This window comes from Dipodomys ordii, unplaced genomic scaffold (genome assembly GCF_000151885.1).
Source record: "Dipodomys ordii isolate 6190 unplaced genomic scaffold, Dord_2.0 Scaffold37, whole genome shotgun sequence".
Classification (NCBI taxonomy): Eukaryota; Metazoa; Chordata; class Mammalia; order Rodentia; family Heteromyidae; genus Dipodomys; species Dipodomys ordii.
Genome location: NW_012267253.1, coordinates 16,627,962 through 16,642,090, shown reverse-complemented (window position 1 = coordinate 16,642,090; position 14,129 = coordinate 16,627,962).

Here is a 14,129-nt window from a genome sequence, read left to right as displayed (position 1 = left end):
AGTTTTTTTAAAAAAAAATGAACATAGAGTAAATGTCCAAGATAAATTACATCCAATTACTCTGCCTGAATTTGAAGGATGTTTCCAAGAACGTTCTGATCGTGCATCCAACATTCATTCAGAGCCATATATTAAGTGCTTAGAAATAAAGTGTCAGTCTCAGCAGCCCACATTACATGACACATGGTTTGCTGCTCTTTGGTAGGATACTTGAACCTCATGTCCTCTGTCGTGGCCTAGGATTTTTGGAGAGATTCAGGAAGAGAGATGTAGAGTTAGTTGGCCTGGTCTACAGATTCACACACACAAAAAAATGCAAAGTCAAACCAGCATTATAGTCAAAGAGAGAGAAACACTGGCAGGACTGGAAGATGAAATTTCTCATAGAACCCTTATTAAGGAAAGATGGTGTGCACTACATTCTTGTCCTTTTCCAAGAACTCCCAAAATTTATTTCTCTGTTCCTTTGCAGCTAGGCACAGGTCCTGAGGAAAACTGGATCTAAAGTATGAAAGTGAAATAAAAATCTGTGTGTTCTACACCATCCCTAATACATTGGCCCTAAGATTTTGCCTTCTAAACAAATGTAGTCATTGTAATTTATACAATAGTATAGTGTGGTGGCATTGTTAATGGAAGTTGGTGTTGTGTTTACTTACAAATATTTAAAATGTAACATTCAAAGAGTTACAATTTAGGGATCCTGTTTTGGCATTCTCATTCTCTCTTTTTCTGTTTCTATTGCTCTCTCTCCTCTTCCCTTTTCTCAACCTCCTTCCCCATCTCTCCCTCGCCCCCCCCCTCAGTCATTTCCACATAAAAGTTTCTCCCCCTTTCCTTTCTCTTCCCAGGTCTCTCTCCCTGATCTCTTCTGCTTTCTCCCCCCACTCTTCTCTCTCCCTCTCTGTCTCTTCCTCTTCCCTCCTCCTCTACCTCTCTACTCATTTCTCACATAAAAGTCCTGTTTTTTTCTCTACCCCAAGAACCTCTGCTTTCTGGCTGAATAACTACTTAGAACATGAGAAACAATAATTAAATCTCTCAGCTGGATATTACAGATTACAGCACTTACCATGAACTCTGAGTAAAGGTTGTTAGATATTTTAGTTCCAGATATTTATTCATACACTTCAGACAAGTATAGTTTCTACCCTACCTGAACCACTGTGGTCAACATTTCAAAGATTTAGAAAAGCATGTTCTTAAGCAGGAATCAAGAATGAAAGAGAATGGTGGTCCAGTCCATCATGATCAAGAATATTAAAATAGATCTCAATTCACTAACTCAGTATTCAGCACTTAGAGTACAGATCCAGCATGGATTTCAACAGATATAATTTGAACACTGAAATAACCTACATACAGTTTAGAGTAGGAAAACAAGCAGAAAAGAAAAGCTACCCAACATTGTACTGTTCTGTACTGTTACTATAATCTCAAACTGTTTAGTGAAATAACTCACTCGATTAACAAATTTTGTTCTCTAGCCTCTTTTGCATGTATTTAGGAGTATGTTACTATGTTTTTTGGCCAATAAGAAGTTAATTTAGAAGGCTTTGGAATGAGTGAGCAGAGACTTGGAGATCCTACTCTGTCTCTCCCTATCTTCCCACCTGCCTTGCTATGACAGCTGGAGATTTGGTCCCAATCATTCTATTGTCTGGTACTATAGATATACTGTAGCTATAAAAAGAACCCATGTTCTTGGCCACTTCAGAGGTCTGCTTGACTGTCCAGAACTGCCTTCTGACAGCCTTCCCTCCACTTGAGGGGAAAATCGTCTAACCTTCACATCTTCTCCTATCAGCAGAGCCCAATTCCAAACTGTTACACAGTGACCACTGCAGGCCCAAGGGAAAGTCTGGAAGTGCCTGGAGCTGAGATGGTGCCTGATGCTGTCAAGTATCCAAGCCTTTCCCACTGAAACTTTCCACTAGATCTCTGCTCCCAGAATAAGTTTAAAACCTCAGGAGACAGTGTTAGATAACAGCATAATTTCTGGGTTGGACCCTATCCCTTCCTCCTACCACTATCTACAGTCTTGACAAGTTAGAGAATATTCTGAGCAACAGTGTGTAAAGGTTCCTTATGTATAAATGAGAAATAATGTCTCTTTTATCCTTCTGCTATAGGAATTAAATAAAATAATGTAGAAATGGAGGCACTCCTTGCCTGGCATATAAGAAGCCACAAAGGATTCCCAATAACCTCCACCCTCCAGATGGAATTCCAGTCATTCACTTGGACTTTTAGGTTTATTTTCAATTCCTTCAAGAGTATCATTTGATGTGTTCTGCTTTATAACCTAATTTCCAGTTCAACAGACCAGAGCATGCACATTCTGCAGGCCTTAAGCACTCATTTGGACCCCAGCTTCCTCTTACAAAAAAGAAGCAGGACACAGAGGCAGCTAGGTCTCAATGTCTGCATTAGTGAAAGACTGCAGTGACTGAGATGCTAAACCTGGTGCTGATATTGGTGAAAAGCAGTCACTCATCCTTGGAATTTAGCATCCCAAAGTTCATATCAGGAATTACATGACACTCCAAAATGGTTGGTTGAGGATGTGGTTTAAATGGTATGGTACCTGCCTAGCAATACTCCAAACTGATCATCTTTATCTCCAATGTTACAAAATGATGAAAACACTGTACAGAAATACTTGAATTATATTGCCACACACCAATGGCTCCTATATTCCTAGCTACACTCAGGCTGAGATCTGAAGATCACGGTTCAAAATTAGCCCAGGCAAGAAAGTTTATGTGACTCTTATCTCCAGTTAACCACCAAAAAGCTGGAAGTGGTGCTGTGGCTAAACTGGTAAAGCACCAGCCTCAAGCCAACCAGCTAAGAGACAGTGCCCATGCCCTGAGTTCAAGACTCCAGTACCAGCAAATATATGAATCATATAGTTTTTATAAATGTGTATCTTATTTATAGTTTTTATGTTTATATACATGTAATTATTAAATAGATGTTAAATACAAGTTTATATAAAACTATGTAATGAAGGAAACAACATGAATATATATATATTTCTACCATGTGCCTTGCACATGCTAGGCAATTACTCTACCACTAAACATCTAGCCTTTGCTTCGATATTTCTGTTTCTACATGATATTCTACAGGATATAGTCTTTTTTAACATAATCATGATACCTCTCAGTTTATACTCTGAATTTTCCCACTTTTTTCCATGGCAATGGGCCTTATTTTCTAAGAGCTCTATAACAATTCTTTTAAGAAAAATGACTTTGCACTTGAGAAGCTGGGACAGCATTCTGACTTCAAGACCTGCCTGAGATATCTAATCCAAAACAAAAGGGAAAAAAAGGAAAGCGGGGGGAGAGGGGAGGAAGTAAGGAAAGAGAAGGAGGGGAAGGAAGGAAGGGAGGAAGGAAAAAAACAAAAGCCCGATTTATAAAACAAATGAACACAGATACTTCTCCAAAAAAGACCAAAAAAAAAAAAAAAGTGCTGGGTGCCAGTGGCTCACACCTATAATCCTAGCTACTCAGGAGGCTGAGATCTGAGGATCTTGGTTCAAAGCCAGGCCCAGGCAGGGAAGTCCATGAGACTCTTATCTCCAATAAACCACTGGAAAATGGGAAGTGGCATTGTTGCTCAAGTGGTAGAGTACTCGTCTTGAGCTGAAGAGTGCAGGGACAGCACTCAGGCCCAGAGTTCAAGGCTCCCCTCAACTAAAAAAAGAAAAGAAAATGGAGGTAAAAAGCAGGAAATACTGCAGATGAACTTTCTTGTGTTCATAGTCCCCATCCATTGATGGGCTCCTAATGACTTTCAGAGAGCACAACTGAAAAACCACTGGTTTAAATGCAACCTTTCAAATTCCTGCTTTTGAGCACTTACCTTCAGCTCTTGTCTCCATACACACAAGCATACATACCCTCAGCCAAGTGAAGCTGCCCACAGTTTACTGTGCTTGCCATTTTCACTTCTTTTGTTTTCTTTTGCTTTTATAGAGAAATCTATGCTTCATCTTCCTGCTTAGTAAAGCCAACCCATGATTAGAACTCCTGCCCAAGTTCTTTAAAGAATGTAAACTCTTCCCTTGTGGTCCATAATTGTTTATGTGTTTGTGTCCTTAACATTTCACTGAACTAGATTATCATCATATGTTGTCCACCTCTATCATCCTCATTAACTGGTACTCCTCAAGATCATGCCTCTACCTTATTTATCTTGGTTTCCAGGTACATATTGAAGAATATAATATATGATAGATGCTCAAAAAGTCTTTGCTGCTAGGCGGCAGTGGCTCACTCCTATAATCCTAACTATTCAGGAGGCTGAGAGCTAAGCATCTCAGTTCAAAGCCAGCTGGGGCAGGAAAGTCCTTGAGACTCTTCTGTCTAACCACCAGAAAACTGGAAGTGGTGTTGTGGCTCAACTGGTAGAGTATTCTTCTTGAGCTACAGAGCCCAGGGACAGTGCCCAGGCCCAGAGTTCAAGCCCCATGACCAACAGCAAAAGTCTTTTTTAAATAAATAGATAATTGATATATTATCATACTGACTGAGTTCACCATTTGCTATGATGCTCAGCCTTTTCTTCAGTTTTTAAAATAATTTTTATTGTGATTAAGTGATTATATAAATTTCACAAATGTCACAGTATCTTGAGATAGTGATATTTAGTTAAAGTCACAAACATTCTAATCTTCATGAGACAAATTGTCATCATCATGGTCTATATAGTTTGTGAATTCTCTGAGTTTTGATAGTACAGCTATTTCTTCCACATTGATTGGTATATACATTTCTTTCCTTTTGCTTAGTGTTAGCTATTCCCTCTATCCTTCTCATTCCCTCTCTCCCATCGCTGCCCTTGAGTTGTTTAGTTCATTTTCAGCAATGTCCAGTGCAGCTGATGGGCCCCTCTTTTGTATGTTTTCTCCTGTTTCCCTCTGATTCTGTGTCCTCCTCCAGTTTCCCTCAGATGTGTGCATATATAGCATATATGTGGTCAACAGCATGGAGTCATTTAGTAATGATACAACATGAGTGGAGGTCCTTTGTTTCTTGAGTCCTGTTTACTTTGTCATATCTCCTAACATTGTATTTAACATCCATATATCAGGGAGACCATGTTTGTCTCTTTGCTCTTGGCTTACCTCACTCAAAATTATTTTTTCTAGTTCAATCCATTTCCCTGTGAATGCCATTATTTTGTCCTTTCTAATGGCTGTATAATATTCCATTGTAAATAGGTACCACAGTTTTTGGATCCATTCATCTGTAGTGGGGCATCTGGGTTGTTTCCATATCTTGGCTATTGTGAACAGTGCTGCAATGAACATGGAGGAGCACGTGTCCTTATATACTGGTTCCTGTTGCTCAGAGTAGATGCCTAGAAGTGGTATGGCTGGGTCATGGGGGAGGTCTATATTTAGCTCTCTGAGGTACCTCCAGACTGTTTTCCAAAGTGGTTGTATAAGTGTACATTCCCACCAGCAGTGTAATAGGGTTCCTTTTTCTCTGTATCCCCTCCAGCATTTGTCGTTGGCTGACTTTAGGATGTGGGCCATTCTGACTGGGGTAAGGTGGTATCTCAGGGTTGTCTTTATTTGCATTTCCCTTACAGCTAGGGATGATGAACATTTCTTCATGTGTTTCTTTGTCATTTTTATCTCTTCTTCTGAGAAGTCTCTCTTTAGTTCCCTTGCCCATTCAGTAATCGGTTTGTTAGTGTTTGGAGGAATTAGTTTCTTGAGTTCCCTGTATATAGTGTATATTAGGCCCTTGTCTGATATATTGCTGGTAAATATTTTTCCCAATTAGTTGGCTGTGTTTCTAGTTTGGTTTCTATTTCTTTAGTTGTGCAGAAACTTTTTCTTTTATGGTAGTCCCTTTTGTCGAGTCTCTGTCCAATTTGTTGTGACCCTGGGACTCTGTTCAGGAAGTTCCTGCCTGTGCCTATAAGTTCAAGTGTCTCTCCTAGTCTGTCCTGCAGTAGTTTCAGAGTTTCAGGTTTGATGTTAAGGTGTTTAATCCATTTTGAGTTGATGCTGTGCATGGTGACAAGCTGGGGTCCACTTTTAGTTTTCTGCATGTGGCTGCCCAGTTTTCCCAGCACCAATAGTTGAAGAGGCTGTGCTTCTTCCACTGTATGTCTTTGGCTCTTTTGTTAGATATCAGCTGACTGTAAACATGTGGTTTTATTTCTGGATCTTCTAATCTATTCCAGTGGTCTTTCACAGGTTTATTTTAAGATCAAAACCACATTCTCTTTTGTCTTACCTTACCACAATTCTAGGCACATGAATATACCAGTACAAGGCTTTACAATTGAAATGTTACTCCTGAAAGAATTGGCATTCTGTCAATAAATACTGATAAAATATTCCATATATGACAAATTGGACTAACATCAAACATGCCATGGAAATAAAACATTTGCATTCTACTCCATGCACAAGACAAATGTATTTTTGGTAGCAAGACATCATATTTGAAAATAAACAAGGCATTTGAGTGTCATAAAAAAAATTCAAGGTCTTACTAGGTTTGGGACACTGTATATTTTTAAACTGTGTTATTTCAAAGTTCATGAAGAGAAAATAAGAAAGAGCTAAACATACATGGGTGCATCGACTTTAGAAAAGATGTTTTCAAAGTATTACATGGAAAGATAAGCAAGAACCAAGGCCAGAGTTATCAAACCAAAAGCCACTTGAGATAAAAGGGAAGACTTTCAGATGTGAAATTCTGACAGCACAGAAGTGAGAGGTGTCTAAACAGGTCATGGCAGAGCCAAGGGAACAACCTAACAATTGTAGACTTTGTAAATGTACATACAATAGATTATAGTGACAACAGTAGTCATGTGAGTGGAAAGCCCAAAATGAGTGAAAGCTTGAGAGAAATTCTAATGACAACACAAAGTCTTTTAAAGCTATATTTAGAAGGAGAAGAAGACAGAGTATTAAAAAGCCTACTTGGGGTTATATAAAATAAATAATGATAGAGAAAGTGAAGCTTCTGTCTCTTTTCTGTCAAAGAGAATAATTTTCTTCTATAATAGGCAGATGGGAAGGCAGATGGGAAACCCCAGGTAGATAAATATAAAGAAGTATAACAAGCTCGGGAAATCAGTGGCTCAAGCTTGTAATCTTAGCTTCTCAGGAGGCTGAGTTCTGAGGATCAGCAGTTTGAAGTCAGCCTGGACAGGAAATCTATGAGATTTATCTCCAATTAACCTCTAAAACGCTGGAAGTAGATCTGTGGCTCAAAGTGGTAGAACATTACACGCAAACAAAAGAGTTAAGGCACAGTGACCAGACCTTGAGCTTAAGTCCTAGTACCTTTAAAAAGTACTTTTTAAAAAGTATCTTTAAAAAGTACCTTTAAAAAGTACAACAGGATGGTTAAATTGAGAACCCAGAACTTGTCAAACACATTTTGGATCATTGGAATGATTTTGTTCAGACCACGGAGAGAACTAACAAATGCTACCTTGACCAATGGATCTGAAGAGGGGAAATATCTTCAATGTGAAATTCAAGAGGTATAAATAATACAACTCTTCCCAGACTTGCTCAATATGGAGATTTTTATTCTCATGTAAATGCCATGTTTACCAAATACTTGGAGGCCTCAAAACTGAGGAAACTGATATTTCCATTGCACAATAGAAGTTTGGAAACCATCCCAGCATATTGCAAAAAAATAGGTTGAATTGAGTAAGATTCAATGTAATAAGTGAAATTGAGTAAAATCTTTACATTGCCTAAAAAGAGGATTACAACACAGTAAAAGATTTGGAGAATATGGCCTAGCAGTGGTAGCTTGACTCAAAAGCATCTAAGACTCTTAGCTCTTAGTTCCACACACGACAAATAACCTTGCCAGAGCTGCCAAAAACGTTAATTCCTTTTTAAGCAGCATGAATAGCAGTAAAATTTCAATAATAAAGATAATGGTCCCACTCTACTATTAAAAGTATGACCTACAATATTTTGTTCTATTCTAAGTGCTATATTTAAGAAGATTTCAGTCACTGAAATACATTCAAAAAAGAACCATCAAATAGTGTGGAAACTCAAAATCATATGGTGTGTATAATGTCTGAAGGGATGGATGGTTCTTTATCTGCAGAATGGAAACAGAAAAGGGAAATTATTATATCATCTTCAAGAATTTGCAAGACTCTCAGATCAAATTCATATTGAACATACCTTGCGAGTACAGGTTCTGTGTATAAAAGTTGGAAGAAAGTAGTCTTTGACTTGGCAGAGCAGAGCTTAAATATTTCTATCTCAGACCTCTTTATGCTTAAGAAATAATGAGGATTCCTATGAGCTTTCACTTACGTGTTCTTTTATTTTTTTCTTCCTTTTGTGACAGTACTGGGGCTCAAACTCAGGACCTGAGTTTTCCCTTAGCTTTTTTGCTGAAGGCTAGTGCTATGCCATTTGAGCCAGACCTCCTCTTCTTGCTTTTTTTTTTCTTTTGTAGGTCATGGGGCTTGAACTCTGGGCTTGGGCACTGTCCTTGCACTTCAGCTCAAGGCAAGTGCTCTATTGCTTGAGCCACAGCACCACTTCCTCTTCTTGCCTTTTTCCTGGGTAATTGGACATAAGTCTCCTGACCTGGCTGGCTTCACACCACAATCCTCAGATCTCAGCCTCCTCAGTAGCTAGGGTTACAGGCGTGAGCCACCAGCACCCAGCTTTTATATGTTCTATATCTATGAACATTTACTCAATTTGAAATTCAAACTAAGATTTTTTTATTTAGTTAAAACAGAAACAAACCTATTACGTGAACACATAAATAACATTCAAATGCAAAATGTCCTTTTTTAAGACAAGAAATAATTGGGAAAGTGACGCTGCTTTTCATTTTTAAAAAGTCTTTAATATCAGATTTAATAAAAAGACAGCTTTTAGCATTCAGTCTGTTAAGATGTCACATGTCATGTAGCTGCTGGAAAAATCCACTGCACTTTCAGAAAGGATGAGAATTAAAAAGGCAAGGAATGTGTCAGTATGATTATGGAAACCGTTTGGACCACAAAGACCCTCCCCACCCTCACCCCCCAAAAAAAGGATTTCAGTGATCTTCCCCTTCCAGAGTCCCTCAGTGATAGTTGGAATACTGCTGGGCCTATATAAGGAGAAATTATTTATCATCAGAATTATGAAATAGCCGAGTGCTGGTGGCTCATGCGTGTAATCCTAGCTACTCAGGAGACTGAGATCTAAGGATCGAGGTTCAAAGCCAGCCAGCACAGAAAAGTCCCAGATACTCTTATCTCCAATAAACCACTAGAAAACCGGAAGTGGTGCTGTGGCTCAAGTGGTAGAGAGCTAGCCTTGAGCTGAAGAGCTGAGGGACAGCGCCCAGGCCCAGAGTTCAGGCCCCATGACCAAAAAAAAAAAATTTTTTTTTGCAAAGTTGAGGTAGATCCTCTCAGACTATGTCTATGTTCCTGGAGCTATTGAAAAAGGGCTTGCATTACCTCACTTTTCAAAAATTTAATGTTTTAGAAAGATCCACTTTCTAAATACCATGCTATAATTTTAGGACATTGTTAGAAGTCATATTTACACAGACACATTTCTAAAGACACTTTTAAAGAAAAAAACAAAAAGCATGTTTGATTACCAAGCAGGTAGAAGAGTTCCTGGAGAATGCAGAGGTCTATGGTTACATTTTTCACACACGCAGATTCTCATATAACGTTTTTAAGAAGTCATCTAGCCTCAGAAGCTGAAAACTTTTGGCAGTTAGAGTCCATTTTGAAAGGCTCATTAACTTCCATTTTCCAACAATCTAAGATAATTCTCCCTCTTTTACATGACAGGACTTCAAATATTTGAGGACAATGATTTTTACATTCCAATGCCTTTTTAATAAACAGGTTAGATGTCTTTTATGACATAAATATGCATTTGTTTGTAGCTTAAGCTGTAATCTTGTAACAAGTCAGCAAAAAACTATCCCCCTCCAACAAAAAAGATTTTTAATAAAAAATGAAATATGAGTAAGTTATAGATCCTTTCACTCCACAAAAGTATTTTTGAAAGTAATTCCTTTTAAATACTATGCTGTGTTTCAAAGGAACTCTATCAATCACCCAAGTCCCTCTGCACATGAACAATTAATTTACTCGTCTGCAGTTGACTTGTGAAAAGTATTTTTTAATCTATATCAAAATGGAGTTTTCAGTCTGATTTATAGTGGAATAATCAAGATAGAATACAAAGTGATTTTGTGTTTTGTGAAGTTACATTATATGAAATCTGATCCAGGTTACTGAACTGATTATTAATGAAAGAAGTATGCATTATATATCATAATGTAGAGTCAAAATCTGTTTATTTTTGAGCCAACCCATCAGTTACAAATGATCTTTCCCACCCACTTCCCACCCTAATAATAATGGGACACACTGATCAAGCAGGCTGGGTGTTCAGAAATCATGCATTCTAACAGAGCTATGCTAATCAGCATTCACTTTCATGGATGCTCAATTCACACACAATTAAAACCCAGGGTCTGCGTCTACTTTCAAAAAATGCAAGAGGAATGGCTTAGTGATTAGTCCCTGTGGTTGCCTCGGTTTGGAACTGCATCTCAATTACCAGACACTGTGTAGCATGCAAAACTCCATCCTCTTCTTGTTTGTTCTAACAAACTCCTCATGTTTCTCTTGAGTCTTTTGTATAGAAATTGAATTAGGGGTACCATTTGGCCTTAGTCTCTCAGAATAGAAAATGACTACTCATTACCAAACTTGCAGACATGTGTGTGTGTTATCTAAAGTTCTGGAATCATGAAAAATGACGAAGGTTTATTTTCACTTTTATGTTTTCTTTTTTTTTAAATCCTCATGAAGACAACAGTAAAATAACTACAGAATGCTGCTTTAGCTAAACTTAGATCATACTCTACTTGAGAACTAATTGAAAGCAACTCTTCCAGTCACTGCTGTAAATAATATCTACTTTCCTGCCCATAAACCACTAACATCCTATTGTTTTCTATAAGGTAGGCCCTTAATCCTCCCATTGTCAACTTTTTTACTTACTATAAAAGCCTCTCCACTTCTCTCTTCTTTGATTGAGGTCAAATTTACATGTGATTAAATGCACCACTCTTAGGAGTATAATTTGATTTGTTTTGATAGATGCATATTTCATTTGTGCCAAATGTAAAAGAACTATTCCATGATTATACATCATGGTATACATCTTTCCCATTACCCATTAATGTTCAGTTAGGTCCTCTCTGACTCAGTCACCATTCACCCATAGTTTTGCCTGTTCTTCCATGATAACAGCATCATATTACCATCAGCCTTTCACTAACATGCTACTTCTGAGTTTCATCTGTGTTTGTCACATATCAGCATTTCTTTCCTTTATATTGCTTGACTACTAGTTCATGTATGGTTATTCCAAAATTATCTATTCTATGTATGGGCATTTGGATTGCTTCTAAGTTGGGGATACTATAAGGAAAATCGCTATAAACTTACCTATAAAAATCTTCTATTGTGAATATAAATTTTCATTATTCCTGAGTAGATATCTAGATGGCATTTCCAGGAATAAGATTAGGAATATGGTCCTTTGTACAAGAAACTCCCACAAGTTTGTATGAAAGGTTCAGTCTCTCTACATTTACCAAATGTCACCAAGATTTGGTACTGGGATTTCCCATCCACCCTCCTAGTTTGGTTGGCTATTTCTAGGACTTTTGATTATGTTGTTTCTTTCATTTTAATCATCGTGCAAATCTTAAAAATAATTTTATCTTTCTACAATTTTCCAGAGCTTTACTGTTCCCACAAGAAATGCACAGGCCTTTTAAACATCTTACATTCTTACTAATATATAACCCTACCCCTTACCATACATATTCATAGACTTTTGTAAAGAGCAAATTTATTTTACTATGTCTCCTTAATTTTTCTTTTCCTTTCTTTCTTTCTTTCTTCCTTCCTTCCTTCCTTTCTTTCTCTCTCTTTCTTTCTCTCTCTTTCTTTCTTTCTCTCTCTTTCTTTCTTTCTTTTTTTGTTGTTGGGTCAAGGGGCTTAGCTTTCCTGCCTCAGATCTCAGCCTCCCGAGTAACTAAAATTACAGGTGTGACCAACCAGCTCCCAGCCTCCTTAAAATTTTTAATCAGCTCTTAGGGTCTGGGAAGGTGGCTCAGTGGTTCAGTGCCTGCCTTGCATGCATGTGGCCCTGGATTCGATTCCTCAACACCATATAAGCAGAAAAAGCCAGAAGTGGTGCTGTGGCTCACGTGGTAGAGCACTAGCCTTGAACTGAAGAGCTGAGGAGAGCGCCCCACGACCGAAAAAAAAAAAAGTAATCGGCTTTTAAAATCTTTTAAAAAGTCAAATAGAATATTGCTTCTAGTCCTTAAAAATCAGTAGCAGGGTGGTTAGCAGCGGGGGGCGGGGGAGAAGAAGAATAAGGAGGGTGCAGGTGGTAGGGAACATACAGTATTCTATACATTTGTATGATAATAGGCCAGTGAAACTTGAAATTGTTTCAAGAAGGGATGAGAGGAATGAGAAAGTGATAACAGAAGTGAATTTGATTGGCGTACAATATATGCACATATTCAAACATCACAGTGAAACCCCTTTATACAACTAATGTATATTAATGAAGAATGAAAAAACAATTACTTTCTAATGGGAGCAATTTATGACTCATGTTACAGATATAAGATTAAAACTGTATGTTCAGCCAAGCACTATCGGCTTACACTTTTAATCCTAGCTACTCAAAAGGCTGAGATCTGTGGATCACTGTTCAAAGTCAGTCAGGGCAAGAAAATGTGGGAGACTCTTACCTCCAATTGATCACTGCCCCCCAAAAAAATCCAAGATTGGAGCTGTGGCTCAAATTTTAGAGCACCAACCTTGGGAGAAAAAAAAAAGCTCAAGGGACAGCACCCAACCCCTGAGTTTAAGCCCAAGGACCAGCACAAAAAAAATTTAAAGGTGTCTTTAATGTAATGTGCCCAAAGCCTGAATTTTATAGAACAAGAATTTAAGACACAGAATCTAAAAAGCTTTCCATAGGGGATACACCCAAGCAGGAATACAGAATACCTTTTCTGATGATTCCACATTTACTTGTTTTTGCCTCCAATGAAGAATGAGATGATATTAGATCTCAAGGGACAAATGGAGTTGGAAATAAATAGTCAAGAATGAACTTAGTATGCAAAAGGCCCTGGGTTTAATTACAAGCCCCCAGCCTCGAACTGTATCACCCAAGTTAGCTTTATATGCTTTCCTTCTTAGCTCCTAAATGGCTATTATAACTGTTTACATTCATGCTAGTAACAATGCCCTATTTTTATTTAACAATATTTCAGTACTGTATCCTTCTTTGGCCAACTGTAAGTGAGGAAGGATAATTCCCTACATTCTGACAAAAAGCAAATGAAGGATGGAGAATTAAGTAATGGCCAGAATTAGTGGGGGAAAACTCAGTTTTCATAACCATGAACTTACTACTAGAATTGACCTTTGGCAGAGGGTTTGGTAACAGTCTGCTATCTATCTATCTATCTATCTATCTATCTATCTATCTATCTATCTATCTATCACCTATTGAGTTGTGTCTAGATTTTGGAAATACAAAATGAACGTAACCTAAGTTTTTACCATAGTATATCTATTCCTGGAGAGATTGTTACATGTAAAATTTATTAATGCAAAGGAGACAGCATAAAATGACCTTCATTCAACCTGTTCTTGAGACTCTATCATGGCAGGCCGGCTGTGAGCACATCTCTGAATTTCTGGAGTAAGAATAACCTCACTTTGGGCTTTTATGTTCTTTTTCTGTGGAGGTGTTAACCAAGTGGACAAAAAGATGGGATTTTTTTTTTTAGATTTGTGTCAAAATCAATAATTTTTAAAAGTTGATATATCAGTTTAAAAAATCTCTTGTAACATAAAGAATACTTGATTTGCTATAAATCAACGAGTTTAGCACACTGTGGAAGTATTCTATCTACAGAAAAATATAAGCAATAAGGAAAGTTAACATTTTCTAATAGTGAATTCTGACGGATCCTTCGGAGTGAAGAGGCAGGATTTATTGTCATGTTGTAGAAAACTGGATGGTT